This window comes from Vigna radiata, unplaced genomic scaffold, assembly GCF_000741045.1.
Source record: "Vigna radiata var. radiata cultivar VC1973A unplaced genomic scaffold, Vradiata_ver6 scaffold_278, whole genome shotgun sequence".
In the NCBI taxonomy this organism is placed as follows: Eukaryota; Viridiplantae; Streptophyta; class Magnoliopsida; order Fabales; family Fabaceae; genus Vigna; species Vigna radiata.
Genome location: NW_014543803.1, coordinates 191,375 through 204,314, shown reverse-complemented (window position 1 = coordinate 204,314; position 12,940 = coordinate 191,375).

Here is a 12,940-nt window from a genome sequence, read left to right as displayed (position 1 = left end):
CCCCCCCCCACTTCGTGTTTGACTTGATTCTGAACTGCAGTTGGTCCTTGAGAGACGACCTAGGGGTCATTCCCTAGCTATACTGCATTTCTTAATTGCAAATTAAATTTTGCATGGGCCGTGACACCCATCACCCCCCCTTTTCGTGTTAGACTCGATTCTCGAACCGCAAAATTGGTCTTTGGGAGACGACCTAGCGGTCATTCCCTAGCTATACTGCATTTCTCATATGTAATCAAATTTGTATGGGCTGCGACACCCATCAACCACATTTGGTCCTTGAGAGACCACCTAGGAGTCACTTCCTAGCTATACTGCATTTCTCATATGCAATCAAATTAGTATTGGCCGCGACACCCATCAAATTTTCATATGTGTTTGAGTGTTGATATTAGAGGCTTGCCAAGCCTATTTGTGTTTGCTTTCTTGAGTGCATTGAGTGACATTGATTTACCTTAAACACTTGAGAAAAACACTGATTGTGTGCATCTGTGAGGCTCTGTAGCTTTTGATTCACCTCTTGAACTGATTGATCATTTTGTCATACTTTGAACTGCTTTGATGATTTCATGAGTATCTGCTTTCCTTGATTTTGTGTTGGATATTGTCCACTTCCTTTCACTGTCCATATTTCTTGATAACCGTGCAACTCTGTAATTATCCTTATGAGTCTTAGTTTTTTGTATGTTGAGTCTGTCACCTTCCTGATGTCCTCAGATCTGTCCTTGTTTTGCGTCTTGATTTTGCCCACGAGTGCAAAAGACTAAGTGTGGTCTATTTTGATGAATCAATATTTTACACCATTCACTTAGTTTTTCGCGCCTAATTGTGTTGATGAATTGTGCTTAATTCTTAGTTATTGTGTCATTTTCACCATTTGGATTTAATTAGACCAATAATTTTTATTTTAATTAATTTGAATTAATTGAGCTTAATTATTCCTATTTTTATTTTCAAGGCAATTTTGGAATCACACTGTGAGACTTTTGGAAGAGCACCAATTAAGTGAAGACTCTCCACAAGGCAATTTAGAATTAATCTAGTGTAGCTTAGTAATTTAGAATTGGCTTAATACCTATTTTGGTCCCAATTTTGGTTGGAAATATTCGAAATGGTCCCCATTTTATTTTTTTGTTCAATGTAGTCCTAAAGAACGTAATTTGTGTTCAATTTAGTCCTTTTTGTAGATGCCGTTTAAATAGTTAACGGCTCGCTGTCCAGCTGTCTAATTAGAGAGTGAAATGTCATTTCTGATCTGACGTGGGGTCCTTAAGGTGTAGTGAAGTGGAATTATTATTTTTGGAATTCTTTTTTTGATATTAGAGTTATTCTTTTCAAAATTAAATTAAGGTTTTCAAAATTAAATTAAGGATATTGTTGTTTGAAAGATTAATCCTGGTTTACAGATCTGCAAGATTGGGGAAGAACACAATTATAGGAAACCCCCAAAATCCAATTTGAAAACAAAGATCCCAACTCCTTCGAATCGCAACATAAAAAAAAACCAAAGAAAAAAACCCCAAAGAAAAATTCCCAAATTCAGAAACCCTAAAATCAAACCCCCAAATTACAAGATCAAAACCCTCAACCTATAGCTGCCAACCTGCAGAGAAGAAATAGAAACACAAGAACAACTCCAAATCACAAGCTAAGAATGAGCATAAAAAGCCTCAAAATCGTGACACATCCCCCCATGAGCCCTGGCGCTGCGAAAAAGGACTTTTGTGCTTGTGCTTGTGCTCCCCTAATCTGCTTCTCGTGTGAGACGAAGAGTCCCAGGATTGGGTTCAACTTATTATAAATTTAATGNTTAATACCTATATTGGTCCCAATTTTTGTTGGGAATGTTCAAAATGGTCCCAATTTTTTGTTATTTATCTTCTTGGAGTTTTAATTAAATTCTAAATTAGAATTATCTTCTCTAAGTTTTAGTTAATCCTCTTGGAAGATTCAGAGGACCCTAATCACAAATTTTTTTTTTCAATTTTGGGTTGTCTTCCTTCACTGTTAACCCAATTTTGGGTTTTTCTTTTTGTTTTGTTTTCATTCTGGTTCGTGTCACAAGGAGTGAAGGCTTCCTTTCTCTTATCTTTCTTTGTTCTGGTTGGGGTTTTTGCATGTTGGGGATGCAAGTTCAGGTGGCTAGGACGCGAACTCCATTTTCGTGGCGCTAGGGCTCCCCCTTTCTATGATCATTCTTGGCTTGTGATTTGGGGTTGTTCTTGTGTTTCTATTTCTTTTCTGCAGGTTTGCAACTATAGGTTGATGATTTTGATCTTGTAATTTGGGGGTTTGATTTTAGGGTTTCTGAATTTGGGAATTTTTCTTTGAGGTTTCTATTCTTGGTTTTTCTGATGTTGTGATTAGAGGAGTTGGGATCTTTGTTTTCAAATTGGATTTTGGGGATTTCCTATAATTGTGTTCTTCCCAATCTTGCAGATCTGTCTCCCAAACCACGATTAATCTTTCAAACAACAATATCCTTAATTTAATTTTGAAAACCTTAATTTAATTTTGAAAAGAATAACCCTAATATCAAAAAAAGAATTCCAAAAATAATAATTCCACTTCACTACACCTTAAGGACCCCACGTCAGATCATAAATGACATTTCTCTCTCTAATTGGACAGCTGGACAGTGAGTCGTTAACTATTTAAACGGCGTCTACAAAAAGGACTAAATTGAACATAAATTACGTTCTTTAGGACTACATTGAACAAAAAAATAAAATGGGGACCGTTTCGAATATTCCCAACCAAAACTGGGACCAAAATAGGTATTAAGCCTTTAGAATTTGTAGATGAATTTTTTTGTAATGTGGGCCAATTTTGCTAGAATAGACCAAGCCCAATAGTAAAAAAAATAGCATTTGGCACTTTAGGGTTTGGGTGGACCCCACCCTAATTTTTGAGACCACACCTCACGGCCTAGGGCTAGATGGTGAGTTGCAATGTTTAGGTAGAATGAAGATGGTTAACTTTTGAATGGATGTTTGGGAAATAGATTAGGAATTCACGGTCCCACATGTTGAATGAAGAAGCAATTACTTCCCTTTCTTTTACGCAAAGCTGGATGGTCACATCACCTACCAAACTTTAGTTCATTTCTTTGTCTTGAAAAGTAACAATTGTAATTGGTTTGGAAAGAAGAGATGTAACATGATGAGGAGAGTTTGTTCCTTGCTGCTGCTGTTACGGAAAAAGCAAGACCTCTTCAACCTTTTAATTGAAGTGATAGCTTGACTTGGATGGGTGAACATGTTGGTGAGAGAAAAGATACTTCCAATTTCTTTGTTTTATTAATAGGATGCATTGCTTTTAATTGAAGAGAACCACGGTTCAGGCTTTGGGGGCTTGGTGATGGGATGTTTCTTGGTTCATTTGACTTTGAAGAATGAAAGTATATTAGATGGCATTGGGTGATGGTGCACGGTTGTGAGGTGGAGAAAAGAATATTCATTCAAGTTCTGAAATTGGGTCTCGGCTAGAGCATCCTTATGTCATTCTTGGGATTCTTAATTGAAGAAAATGAAATGGGGTTTGTTGAATTTAGAAGCAGCAACATCACGGCCAAGAGGTCATCTTTTAGGCCATTTTCAATCTAATATTCTTTAGAAGATGCATGTGTCATTTGAATTGGTAGAAAAAATATATGTTGTTTAGTTCTTTAGCTTTAAATTAGTTTTAATTGTAGGTTGAGTTGTTTTTAATTCCTTTAATTTAGTTTTGCATTTAAATTAATTTAATTTTGTTAGATAGTTGTGTGTAATAGTGTTGGTATATAGTATTTTATTTTATTTTTTTTTAATATTGTCTAAGGTTTTTAATAGTGTTAGTTTAATTACCATGCTAGCTTAAATTAGTTTGTTTGCTTCTGTGTCTTTATTGTGTTCTTTAATTTTTGCAAAACCTTTTCAACCCCCCCCCCCTTTTTTGTGTTAGACTCGATTCTCGAACCGCAAAATTGGTCTTTCGGAGACGAACTAGGGGTCATTTCCTAGCTATACTGCATTTCTCATATGCAATCAAATTTGTATGGGCCGCGACACCCATCAAATATTGGCGCCGTTGCCGGGGACCAACGATTCAGTTTTGAGTCTTGTGTCTGTGTTGTGTGACTTGTGTTGTGTTATGTTTGCGATAGTGTCGTTTTATTGCCTTGTGTTGTTTTCTGTGTTTTGAATTTTTGTGCTATTGTCTCATGAGTATAGGGTGTTGTGATTTAGTGCATGACTAGAGGAAGTGACTCCTAGGTCGTCTCTCAAGGACCATGCAGTATTTAATGTGCATAAAAGAATGCAAATTTTAATGTGCATAAAAGAGTGCAGTATAGACTAGGAAGTGACTCCTAGGTCGTCTCTCAAGGACCAATTTGTGGTTCAAGAATCAGGTCAAACACGAAGTGGGGGAGGTTTTTGTGAAAGGTTTGTGAATGCGGATGGACTAAATTAAAACCGGATGCAAACACAGATGAAAATAGAAATGTAAATAGGAATGAGAAAACGGAATCAAATACAGAATAAAAACAGTTGGTCATTAACTCAATATGCTTCCTATCCCAGATCAACGACAAGTACACACTACTTTAATCCAAAACCGACACGAATCACCCAACTAAGCGAAGGCTAATTTGGTCTTCAAAATTACAGACTAAGTGAATGTAATGTACAAATTTAATCAGTCATCCACCATACAGTCTAATCAACTAAGCGAAGAATTGACACCGATTAGGCAACTAAGCGTATACTAGGCAGACAACAGATTAAATATTGAACAGAATCAAAGCAACAGTATGGCAATTAAAGTTCAAAAGTCTCAGAGAAGCAAAGTAACTTTATTAACAACCAACCCGACTAACCTAAGCTAACATGGGAGTTAAATTATCACGACCGAACAAACTAGACATCATTAAAGTAAACGAAAACACTAAACCGAACATAACAGAAAACATAGTGAGCTGAATTAAGCATATTAAAATGCAACACAAAATTAAGAAGATTAAAACAACTCAACACATATAATGTAAAATATTCTAAGACAAGAGAAATAAGAAAACATAAATTTATCTACCAAATCACGTGACCATTGTGCACCTTCCAAGAGAAATTGAAATTTCAATTGCTTCTAAAAAAAAAGAACTCTTAAACCTTGACATCCTTGCACACCATCTTCCAGCACATAATTTCTTAAAGCAATGAAAGTAAATGCAAGAAATATAAACAAAGTATGCACCGTGGGCCCTCCTTCAAGCAATTGAATTAGCACCTCAATCTTTAAAAGCATGAAAAGAGAAACCAAAACTCCTGCAAGATGTGACAACACCACCTAATACCAAATTGAAGAAAATGGAAATTACTCTTCAAAGGCTAAACGTGCTGCAGCATTCTAGCAAGGAAATGGAAATCCATCATAAAAAGCCATGATATGTTGCACCCTTCAATATAAAAATGCTTAATCAAGAATGAAATCAGCTTACAAATATCTCTTTTGCAAAACCAAGAAAACATTCCAGCAATTGCAATAAAGTGAAAAGGAAAAGAAAATTTCTCTTGTTCATTCAATTACAATGCCACCACGTGAATACCCTCAGCCTTTAATATCAAAGAAAACATTCAATAAAGGAATATAAATAAAATGAAGAGCAGCACCCTGGTTTCTGCTATCCGTATCCCTCCATCCTCCAATGTAACAGTTCCTACGTGTGGCGGCTACTCCTAGGAATCTCCCTAGGGTAGCGTGTCTCTCATTTTTTTATATGTTGGCTGCTGCACTTTTTGAACGTGGTTGTTTTCAAAGCAGCTGGATATGAAGCCCACAATTTGAAGAAATAAGATGTTGTATACGTGGGCAACTACTCAACTGTTGTTGGGTCGTGTTTTAATGGAGTGTTGGATGCTTGCTGTAGGATTCTCCAAGCTGGATGTGTAACATGTGATGCAACCCAATTCAAGCTGCAGCCAAAGTTGCTGGAGCACCGTCCAACCCTCTTCATTTTTCATGGGCCTCCTTGCCTTGCAACATGCTGCCCCTTCGTTTCTTTAATCAAAATGTATGTGCACAAGCCGTGGCAGAACCTGCTTGCTGGAATAAGTGCAACTTCAAACAGCTGGATGCTCCACTTCTTTTTCCATTTGTTGGACCGAGCTAACCAAGCACACACCTACTGGACCTCCTTCCAAGTTGCTACCCAAACTATGCTGGACCGTGAAGTTATTACTGCTTGTGAAGAAACATGTTGGGCCGTGAGCTTTCACTTGAAGAATGTTGAATCCGCTGTGTTTGCTGGATGGAAGCTACATGAATTTCTTCAACGCATTACCCTTGCTGGACCGTGACCACTTCCCATTGCACAAGAGACATCCAAAACTTCTTTGTGTTGGATGCATCCAATTTAATTGTCGGACCAGCTGAAGAGAATGGGTCGTGACTCATGCTGCAATTGGACTTCTTTCTACTGCCACCACGTGCTGGACATCACTCCCGTAGCTGCAAGGTGCTTCTTTGACGGGTGTTGCATCACTTTCAATCACCATGTGCCTCTTCAAAATAACCAAGCTTGTTGGACCGCTTCACATATGGGTTGCTGCTCTTTTGGTGGCTGTCCGCTTGGAACACTGGACCGTGCGTTTTCAAGGCTGGAATCAATCAGCCCATAAGCAGCTGCTGTGTACGTGGGAGCTGCAACCTGCTAAACCAAATGCTTCTTCAAAGTCTTGTTGGACCAAGGCTTTGGACCGTGTGTATCACTCCTGGCTCGTGAAAGCAGCTGATTCCCAATGAACATATGCAGCAGCGTGTTTTTGCTGGATATAGCTCGTCAAAGATTTTTGGACGTGTCTTCTCAAGACCCGAATGCGTGGAGTGCAGAAGTTTGCAGCGTGAAGATGTGGCCGAACAACTTGTTATTTTTCTTCCAGCTAGCATGTTGCTTCCAGGCCTGCTGCTCGTGGTCTCCCATTCCAACCCTTTCCAAATGAAAACAATTCAATGCAAAGTGGTGGCTAGCCCTCTCAGAATTCATGTGTTGGACATTCATTTTCGTGTTGACTCTTCAAGAGCAAAATGAAGCATGCATGCTTGTGGGTTGTGACATCCAGCCTTCTTTCCAAATGAAACATCGACACCTTATGCTCATGGGCTTCGCTGCCTCTTCAATGAAATTAAACGTCGGCTTGTGTTTTTTTTTAATTGAATCCATGCAGTAGAATTCACGTGCAGCAAGTGGGTGGCAGCTATTGCCTTTCCGTGTGCACCCCCAAATTCAACATGTTGCACCCCTTTCTCATAAGCCCAAAGGGTAAAATCACCATAGTGCCCTTCTTGTTGTCCACACTTCTTTTGTGGAGAGTTTTGAATTGTGTGATAACCCTTCCAAATGTTCCTAAATTGTGTTTCCAAAATTTTCCTTGAAAATAATAATGCAAATAATTAGCTTAGAAAATTCAAATTAATTAAAATTAGAATTTCAGGTCAAATTAAGCACCATTAACAGAAACGGGAAAATACCGGACAATTAAGCACAATTCCCTGATTAAATTCGTACAATAAACTAAGTGAAATCAATAAAATATCGACTCATCAGCCATCCCTAGGTTTTATAGTCGAATAGAATAAAAACAGAGGCGACTGAATTTTCAAATATCTTATGAAAACCAGTTCTGGTGCCAATTGTTAGGAAACAGGTTGGCTTCGTTGTACCCCAAGAGGGGAAGGTGAATTGGTGTTTGTTCAAAACCAAAATCTTTTCGCAATCTTGGTATGAAAATTCAAAGCTTTTGATCTTTCCTTGAAATGCAAGTAATGAAAATTCAATGCAGCGGAAAACCGCAGTTGACTGATAAACTATTAAAGTCGACTGGAAAATAAAGAGTGCATGGATAGAGAAAATCAAACACTGGTTTTTATACTGGTTCGGCCAACAATGCCTACATCCAGTGTTCTTCCAACCCAGGAAGCAAATGCACTATAATGGTTGCAGTTTTTACAATAAGGAATTTATAGAAGCACCACGCAAAAATATAAATCTCCTCTCTAACCCAACACCAAAATATAGTTGCACACACAAAAACCAGAATTGTAGCAAGAATCCCCTCTTCTGCAATTTGCACCCACGTTGAACAATCCTCAACGTGTAACTAGCACTCTTCAAAGGATGCCAAGCCTATCACAGCACACTTCACAGGATGCCAAGCCTTTCACAGCACACTTCACAAGTTGCCAAGCCTTCAGTCAAACGCAACAGTCTTCACAGGATGTCAAGTCTTCACAGGATGTCAAGCCTTCAAGATCAAACCAGAAGCACCTTCTTTGTGAAGATGATGATCAAACAGTATGCGCAAATGGCTCCTCCCTTTGAATCTCTCTCAAGAAAAATCACCACCGTCTTCTTGGAGAATTCTTGGAGCTTCTAAAACAGAGAATTCAATCTGAAACAGGATAATGAAAATGTTAGATCACAAAAGTCTTACAGAACAATTTGTGTCCTATCTATTTATTGTTTTTTGTTATGACAGATTGTATCTTAGTCGAATAGCCTACTAATACAGTCGAGTGTATTAAAACAATTGTAACAGATAGTCAACACAAAGGCTCCTCAGTCAACAGAATCAATACACATTTATGGCAGTTGACCCAGTCAGTCAATCTTAACTAACTTTTGAAAAATATAGTCGTTGGAGCTTGTAGGCGTAATAGAATTCCAACCACAACAGTAATACAGTCGAATGTGTGTTCCACACTGTCCACTGACGCATGAAAACTCACTTTGAAATTCTTTTCAACTCAAAATCTCACACAGCACAGGTTCACAAAGTCTGTACAAAGATTTTAGCATAGTCGAATCCATTATGAGTGTATTCGATTGAACTAGAACTTTGTCACAAAAAGTATAAGTTCATAAAGGTGCTTGTGATCTTTTCTTTCAGAAATGTGCAGTTAATCAAAAAACATTTTATCCCACATTTCAATACAAGCATGTTCCATAAATATAACACATCAATCAATCATAGGAACATACATTGTAATTCAACAAAACATGTTCAACAAATATGATAAACAATGAAACACGAACATGTAATACTGTAACATGTATACTGTTATTAAGCATTGTGTTGTCATCATCAAAAACCAGTTTGATATAGAGTTTGTGTTGTCAACAATCTCAACATCTACTTGGGAGTTAGAGGGAGTCATGAGAGAGTCGTATCCTCACCTGTTCCCTGGTAAGTTTAATTTTCGAGATCGAAAATTTTTGTTGTTTGCGAGAACGTAAGAACCTAGAAAATAGAGTATTAGAGTGGATAGGTGAATTAAAATAATGAGACCGATTATTTTATCTTAAAATAATCTTATAATATAAATAGAACACTTTATCTTTCTAAAAGTCGTTTCTTTTCGTTTTTCTCACTTCTCTCTACAAATTCTCACACTTCAACTATTTGTTTAACGATCAGGAAGTGTCTAGGCGATCCTGGCATTCGTTAAGCCCCTGGCAAGTGTACCAGATCGTTATCAAGTAATATAAATGGGTAAGTCCGAGTATCGTTTTCCCAAAGGACTCTTAGGCCTTAACTTTCGTGTAACCTAATTTCATAAGACTTGAGAAAAGAATAAAGTTTTGGTTTTTAAATGCAAAAACAGAATTAAACATGCAAATGCAACGAATCAATGGTTGCGAAAAACTATGGATGAATGATGTTGTTGGGGTTTACAATTTCATCTTATCCACTCTCATATATCTCATATATCTACTCTTCTTATTTAATTAACTTGTTTATCCAATTGCCATGCAAATTTTCTTGGTCTACCCTTAACCCAATCCCTTGGTGAAAAAAGCCTACTATTAATTACCGGCTTGCTATCCCTAGCCTCCCCTAGTCATTAATAATGCATAATGAGCGGAAGCAAAATACAATTGATCGTCCTACCCCTATCTCTAAGCGGTATTAGCATAATCAAGGAATTCCCCCCAGTTCATCACATTACTGTATGTTCCCATATCAATAAAGACAAACAACATTTACCGAATGAGTTAAACGATAAAAACATTAAGTAAAGGTAAAAAACCCAACAATTGATAAACCAAGTATATGACAAGCATCTAAAATAAATAAGAATTTGGATAAAGGAGAGTTTAAAAAGATTACATTGTTCCCCAACAACAAAGGGTTTTAGTTCACCATAATCATGGTAAAACTAGATGAAATATAATGAAAGAATGGAAAAGCAAACCCTAGATTAGATAAAAAGGAGCCTAAGCATCCAAGAAATCTTCTCCAAGGAGTGTAAAGTAGCTCTGGATATTCTCCTCTTCCAAATATTAGGGTTTCAAGTCGCATTGGGGCTATATATAGGCCAAAACGATAACAGAATCTATCAGAATCTAAGCCCATAAAAACATATCATCGCTGAGTGGCTGATGGGCTGTCGCAACCCACACAAATTTAACGTGCAATTTAGAAATGCAGTATAGCTAGGAATGTGACTCCTAGGTTGTCTTTCAAGGACCAACTGCGGTTCGGAATCAGGTCAACACGAAGTGGGGGGTTTGTGAAAGGTTTTGCGAATGCGGATGAACTAAATCAAAACACAGATGCAAACAAAATGTAAACAGAGATGCAAACAGAAATGTAAAAAGGAATGCAAAGACAAAATCAGATACAGGATAAAAGTGGTTGGTCATTAACTCAATTACTATGCTTCCTATCCCAGACTAATGACAAATACACACTACTCTAATCCAAATCCAACACGAATCAACCAACTAAGCGAAGGCTAATTCGGTCTTCAGAATTGCAAACTAAGCGAATGTAATGCACAAATCCAATCAGTCATGCACCATACAGTCTAATCAACTAAGCGAATATTAAACATCGATGAGGCAACTAAGCGTATACCCAATCGCAAGCACACAACAGATTAAATATTGAGCCAAATTAGAGCAGAATAAACACAAGAACAGTCCGATAAATCTCAAGGAAACAATGTAATATCACTAATGACCAACCACCCTAACCTAAACTAACATGACAGTTAAATTATCACTACCAAACAGACTAAACAACATTAAAGTAAAAGAATACACTGGATAAAACATTTAATGTCAAGGTATGTAAACTAAATGGAATGCAATAAATAAATAAGAAAATGCATTTAATGTTATTCAAATGCAATGATAAGCTAAACAAGGAAATCATATTGTAGGAGGAATTAAAATTGTTACGCTTAAACTAAGAAATGAAGGGCACATTACAATCTTCTAAATGAGGCACATCACCTGCGGGATTAGTAATGAAAGTACGCATGAACAGTAGAATAATATAAACTAGTAAACTATTTTAACTTAAAAGCATTTCAATATATAGAATAAAAGAAAGTAAATCTGTAACGGTGCACATCCAAAAAGTAAAACAACATTATAATTCATAGAATATAAAATTGAAATTCTGGTTCATGAAGATAAAAACAAAGACTTTTAATTCTGGACCGAGAAGCATGAAAGCTTTTGCATGAAGCCTATTTGACGCATGAAGATGTTTGGTCGTGGTGAAGATGGAGGTGTGAAGTTGCTTGGTAGTTGCTGGACCTCATGTTGCTGCTATGTGGCAGCTCTTCCTTTGGATGTGCTACTTCATGTGTTGGGTCGTGAGGTGTATTAAAGCTGGCTAGAGTTTCTTTTCGTGATGCACATGTGCTATTTTCAGCTACTATTCACGTGAAGTGAGGAGTGAAGCAGGAGGTGGCGTGCTGCTTGAAGTGTTGGATCTCTTCTTCCAAGTTGGACCGAGACACCACTTAAGGCTGGATTCGTGATGTTAGCAGCACCGTGAAGCATCTCTTGAACGTGATTCTGCTGGACCTGAAGTTGGAAGCTGGGTCGTGGCATATGCTGGACGTTGTAGTGTTGATGAGCTGTTGGACGTGTCTTCTCCAGAGGACGTGGCAGCATCACCCTTCTCACTTCAATGAAGCCCACGTGCTCTTCTACTTTGGGCCATAATATTGCTTTTCTTTCTTTCAGCCCAAATACAAGAGTGTTTTTTGTGCATCTGCGCAGGCCGTGACCAATAACGTGACACCAACTACCTTCGTTTCAATTCCCAAATCCCACTTGTTTTTAAAAGCTTTTTTCGTGGAGTGCAACAACATTTTGGAGCATGCTCTTTTGTTTTCCTTTTTTTTTCAAGCAAAATATCCAATTCTTTCTTCCTGAAGTCGTGACCTCTTCTGTAAAGCCTAGTATCCATTAACAAAAATTGGCCCAAAATGCAAGTTAGTCCAAAAAGTTTTGAAAATTACAATTACACCATAATTAAATTTAAAATGCCTATATGGAGAGTCTTGAGTTATGTGGCAGTCTTTCTAATGTTCCAAAATATATTTCCAAAATTTTCCCTTCAATCAATAATGAAAATAATAAGCTCAGATAATTCAAATTAATTAAAATAAGAATTTCTGTTCAAATTAAGCACAATTAGCAAAAACGGGAAAATACCGGACATTTAAGCACAATTCCCTGATTAATTCTAGCACAATAAACTAAATGAAGTCAAGAAAATATTGGCTCATCAAAATAGACCACACTTAGTCTTTTGCACTCCTGGACAAAATCAAGACGCAAATCAGGGAATAGTTTAGAGGACATCAGGGAAGAGACAGACTCAACATTCAGAAAACTAAGACTCACAAGGAAACAAACAAACAAAATTACAGTCCTCAAGAAATCTGGACAAGGAAAAGAAATAGACAGCATCCAACACAGAATCAAAGAGAACAGATAATCATGAAGTCATCCAAGCAATTCAAGACATGGCAAAATGATCAATCAGTTCAAGAGGTGAATCAAAAGCAACATAATCTCACAGATGCACTATCACTGTATCTCTCAAGTGTCTAGGGTAAAGAAATTCAACTCAATGCTCTCAAGAAAGCGAGCAATCAA